Here is a 6,004-nt window from a genome sequence, read left to right on the forward strand (position 1 = left end):
TGCTAGCAGGATTGTAAAAGAGTGCAACCCCTGTGAAAAGTTTAGCAGTTCCTCAAGAAGTTAAATACTATAGGGACTTTCCTGGCACTCGAATGGTTAGGATTCCTCTTCCACAGCTGGGGGCAGGGGTTCCACCCCTGGCCGGGGAACTAAGATCCCACATGCTGTGCAGCGCGGCCAAAAAGAAAAAAAAAAAAAAAAGTAAATGTAGAATTACCTTATGACCCAGAAATTCCACTTATAAGTATATGCCCAAAAGAACTGAAAACAGGGACTCACACAAATCCGTACACACGAATGTTCACAGCATCACTTAAAATAGCCAAAAGGTGGAAACAACCCAAATGTCCATCTGCAGATGGTGAGATAAATTGTGGAAGATTATTCCGCCATAGAAAGGAAGTGCGGATACATGTTACAGCATGGATGAACCTCAGAATCATGAGGCCAAGTGAAAGAAGCCAAACGTAAGAGGTCACATATTGTATGATTCCATTTATGTGAAATATCCAGAATAAGTAAATCCAGAGACAGAAAGCAACTTGGTGATTGCCGGAGGCTAAGAGGAGAGGGGAGTAACTGCTTAGTAGGTACAGGCTTTTATTTTGTGATGAAAACGTTTTGGAACCACATAGAGGTGGTGGCTGCACACCACTGTGAAGATACTAAACGTCACTAAATTGTTCACTTTAAAATGGGTCATTTTAGGGACTTCCCTGGTGGTGCAGTGGTTAAGAATACGCCTGCCAATGCAGGGGACAGGTGTTTGATCCCTGGTCCGGGAAGATCCCACATGCCACAGAGCAACTAAGCCTGTGAGCCACAACTGCTGAGCCCGTGTGCTGCAACTACTGAAGCCCACACGCCTAGAGCCAGCGAACCGCAAAAAAGAGTAGACCCCACTCACCACAAATAGAGAAAGCCCCCACTCAGCAATGAAGACCCAACGCAGCCAAAAATGAATAAATAAAATAAATAAATTTATTTTAAAAAACTAAAGGGGTTCAAGCTTCTCCATCCCTTTCCTTTCTGTTATTCACTTCCTAAGTCCAGTCTCCTGTCAAAACAGTCTAGTATCTGTGGCTACCCTAAATGTAAGAGAGCCTCTAAAAAGTCACACTAGGAAATTAGTAGCTTGATATTTTACTCCTGAGCACCAGGATTATAAAAGAGGTTGATTAGAAAGGACTCCTTAACCCAAAGGAATTTTCCTAGGATCGATTTCCTGATCTAGACTTTCAGGTGGGTCATCATCCTCGTGGCAGTTGTGGTCACAGCCACTAAAGGTGTGATCACGGTGTTCCAAACTCTCTTAACAGCATTTTACTCACAGTAATTCAAATACGTTAATCTTTACAACCCAAGAACTTCTGATAGAAGACAAAATCCTGCTATAAGCCAATACCTCTAATTCCTCTTTTTTTTTAAAAAAATTATTTATTTAGGCTGCACTGGGTCTTAGATGCGGCATGTGGACTTCTTAGCTGCGGCTCGTGGGATCTTTAGTTGTGACATGCAAACTCTTAGTTGGTGGAATGCACGGAGGATCTAGTTCCCGGACCAGGGATCGAACCTGGGCTCCCTGCATCGGGAGCTCAGAGTCTTACCCACTGGACCACCAGGGAAGTCCCCCTCTAATTCCTCTTAAGTCAGCCAAATTGTCCAATGTATGGATAGAAATTAGGAGCCAGAAAGAACACTAGACTTGGAGTCAGAGGACCCAGCCTCGGTCCTCCCCAAATCCCTGCTCCCCCGGGTTTGTAAAATGCGACCATACACATTGACCTCAGAGGGGTGAGGTATGAAACAGATGACCCCTGTAGCGCCTACAACCACACCTGGTGCAATGTGGGGACCTAATCAGCCCTGGCTCCCCATCATTCTTTTATGGACTAATGAGAAATCGGGCTTCTCAGGAAAGGCATTACTTCCTAAGTGCACAGTTTCAAGTGAAATGCAAATCTGCCATTTATTTAGCTTTGGCACCAATTCTGGGAAACAGCTGGCAGACGTGGTGAAATTACTGGCTAAGAAGAGCACTGGGGGTGGATTTCAAGTCTCTTCACCAGAGTACCTGGCAATTAAGGCAGTTAGGGAACCATATCCCTGTCTGCTGGCTGCGTCTTACTGTCGACTGAGGAGCCAGTCTCACTAGTAGGCAGGAGTAGTGGGTGGGAGAAAGAGGAGATAATGCAGGGTCCCTTGAGAAACGGAATTCACTTTTTTGTTTTCTATCCACTTATGGAGTAACTTTGATTCTCTGCATCAGTGTCTCTGAAGAGCTGCAAACAGGAAAAAAAAAAATCCATTTAACTTGCAGTTCTGAATTATCTCCAGAGAAGGAAGGGAGAGATGGTGCGTAGGGTACTGGTTCATAGGAACTTGTGGGCCATGAAAACGCACCTCTCAGACCTCATACCACGAGAATGTAATTGACTAAGGGCCCCAGGTGCCGGGCCCTGAATCTACTGCCTACCCGCCTCTGCACTGAGGCCGCGCTACCCACAGGCTGTCCCAGGTCAATGACTGGGCAAGGCAGGAATAGGAAGAGCGATTCCTGTAGGTCAGACTCCTTCGAAAGGTGACTTTGATTCAGTGACTTGCCATCAGCTTTGTAAAGCCTTGCTTAGACTGCACTCCAGCCTGAGGCTCTTCTTGCCTAATCTTCCTTCCTCCTGGCTCTTCTTCTGCCAGGTCAGCCCTGCGCTGTGGTCTGACAGCTCTCCCAGCCTCTTCCACCTCCCTCCCCGTTCCCCCCCCCCACAGGCATTTCCCCCCACTAAATCTCTCACACATCTAATCCTCCCTTGGCATTTTCTCCATGGAGTTCTAAACTGACACGGGACCTGTATAGAACAAGGGAGTGTACAGACACGTGGTCAAGCCACTTCTCCAGGATGTCCCCTGGGGAAGTCGCCCCCTCCCCTCCTAGAGGATGCCTGTGGGTTCACAGGAAGCCAAGGGCAGGCGGCTTTCTCTCCTCCAAGCACCGTAAGAACCACCACGGGGATGGGAAAATTTATTTTCTCCCACCATTACATTCCCATGGTGATGAGCATTTCTGGGAAAGTAGTATAAGCATGTGGTTTAAGAGCGGCAATTAAGCCTTCCAAGGTCAGGGTCTACCTTTTTTCTCTCTCTTGCCAGTGTCGAAGCCTGGACCCAGGGAAGCCAGGTAGTTGATCTTTGTTGAACAAATGAAACGCACGGATGTCACAACTGGGGCCAACTACGTTAAAGGCTCTATATTCCTGACCTTCTGGATCTGAAAAGGAATTATTTTAAAAATTCTTAAGTATGGTAGCCTGCTTTAGTTTATCTTGGAGCATTTCCAAATACTCACTTTTGAAGGATAGGTGGAAGACAAAGTCTTTTCCAAAAAGAATTATTTGTATATAAAGTGCGAAGAGACTGGAGTGGGGGTGTGTTGCGGTGGAGCAAAGTGTGGGACAGAGACAAGTAGCTGACCAGGAACCAGGCGGGGGACAAAGGGAGGTATCCTTTCTCAATGCCACTGTCACCTGAGTCTGCGTTCACCGGGGTCCTGTATCTAGGCCATTAAGGACCAGCACATGGTTCCCTATCTCCTGAGCAGCTCTGTCCCCATGAGGAGCTTTGTGTGACATCAGGGGTTCACCTGAGTACAGTCTGAGGGAGTCAGCCAGAATGGGTGGGGTCTGGAAACCATATGTGTACATTTTTTTTTTGAGGTATAGTTGTTTTACAATGTTGTGTTAGTTTCTACTGTACAGCAAAGTGAAGTAGAGTTCCCTGTGCTATACAGCAGGCTCTCATTAGTTATCTATTTTATACATATTAGTGTATATATGTCAGTCCCAATCTCCCAATTCATCCCACCCCCTCCCTTTCTCCCCTTGGTGTCCATCTGCTTGTTCTCTACATCTGTGCCTCTGTTTCTGCCTTGCAAACCGGTTCATCTGTACCATTTCTCTACGTTCCACATATAAGTGGTATTATATGATATTTGTTTTTCTCTTTCTGAGTTAATTCACTCTATATGACAGTCTCTAGGTCCAACCATGACTCTGTGTCCAACCATGTCTCTACCATATGTGTACTTAATTATTCCATAAACACACACTAAGCTGCTCCTGAGTACCGGGGTTTGTGTTAAACGCCGGAGAAAACTTTCTGCCCCTAAAGAATTTTTCATCTAGAAGAAACTATGCCACATTATAGGGAACTGCATCAAAGGAACTGCAGGGTGAATAATTAGAGGAAGTTGCAGAGGTAGAGCTTCAAATAGGGGGATCCTTCCTGGAACCCATCCTAAGGCCACGGAGCCAGGCTTCTGAGAGTCTGGAAGTGCACACGTATGACACTGATCTACTGTGGACTGAGGGGTGCAGGTGGATGGGGGAGGGGGCTTGACGGTAGAATATGATTTCCCAAATCTGTGCACACCTAGTAAGCACCTATGGCCTGATGAAAGTGTTCTCCATACTGTACTCATTTTGCCAGAAGTTTCTACTGAAGAAGCATGGCGTCTTGGCTAGGGCTGAGGGAATTACTAGTGTTTGTCATGAAAATAAGAATAGGAAGAGTATGAAGCCTCCTAACAACTAACAACTTCTTCCAGTTGTAAAGTGCTGGGGGCTGCAATGTTGCAATTATTATCACAAACATGTACGTGAACTACAACCTCGTATCTAGCCATGGTGTTTACATGAATTGCCACATCTATACACATATGTTGTCTACTGCTTTCTAAATGCTTTCTAACAAATCGGCTTCCAACACTTAGTGGCTTCAAGCAATAATCATCTGTTTTGCTCATGAATGTGAAACGTGGGCCGGGCTCAGGATGGATGACTGGTCTCTGCTCCACGATGTCTGGGGTTTAGCCGGAATGTCTCAACAGCTGCGGCTAGAACAGCTGGGTTTGGCCGGGCAGCTCTCTTCGCGTAGTCTCAGGATCTCTCTGCGTGGTCTCTCCAGTGTGGCAATCTCAAATTGGTCATACTTCTCACATGGTGGCTGAAGGTCCTAAGAGCAAGCATTCCAGTGACAAATGTAGGAGCCGAGTGGTCTCTTATGACCCAGTTTAGAACTCACAGAGTATCATTTCTATCATATTCTAGTGGTAGAAGCCATTACATGCCTGCTCAAATTCAAGGAAAGGAAACACAGACACTTTTACTGATAGGAAGAGTGTCAAGAATTTGCAGACATGTTTTAAAATTGCCACAATGTGCAACTCACACACAAAGTCACTTATAGACACAATCATGTTCGTGTAACTCACACACAAAGTCACTTACAGACACAATCATGTTCGTGTACAACGTAACCAATATCATCCTCACACAATCCTTAGGATTGGAAAATCAGGGAGGCAATTCTAATTTGGGGGTGATCCTGCCCACCTCTACAACCATCAGGTTACTGCAGGGCTGAGAATCCTCTGGATTAGATCCTCGGAAGCCAGAAGTCTTCTAAGTGGCTTGAGGCACGATTGCCCGGAGAAGACCTCATTTAATCTCCTTCCTGATGGCAGAGATCTCGTCATGCCATGAGCCCACCTCCTGCTCTGACCAGGAAGCAGAAAGCAATGACTGACAAAGGTTAAGCTTTGATGGGGAATATGAGGGAAGAAGCCTGAGGCCACCCTGGCTGATGACTGGCTCGAGGACTAAGGGTCCCGCGTGCATGACCTCAGGGAGAGGCTGCCGAGGTCAACTTCTCTTTTCCCCAAAGGCAGACCTTGGGCGGAAACTTGCTTGGCTTTTGGCTGCTTCGGAGGAGGGGGCCCAGGGGAACTCCCACTGTGGTTTACTCTTTAGCTCCTCTGAGCTTATCATGACTGCTTCCCTTTTCCAAGGCTCCGGCCGGGGCAAATTCTCTGCAGAGAGCAATGGTCTTCAGTGGGAACACCATCGTAACACAAAAGGGAGGGGGGGAAATAGAAGCCACCTGGGTGCCCCCCCACCCCGCCCCGTCATCTCCCTTGCTCTGGTGGAGCCAAGCCTCGATAATCAGAAAA

The sequence above is a fragment of the Phocoena sinus genome, chromosome 2 (genome assembly GCF_008692025.1).
Source record: "Phocoena sinus isolate mPhoSin1 chromosome 2, mPhoSin1.pri, whole genome shotgun sequence".
NCBI classification, from domain to species: domain Eukaryota; kingdom Metazoa; phylum Chordata; class Mammalia; order Artiodactyla; family Phocoenidae; genus Phocoena; species Phocoena sinus.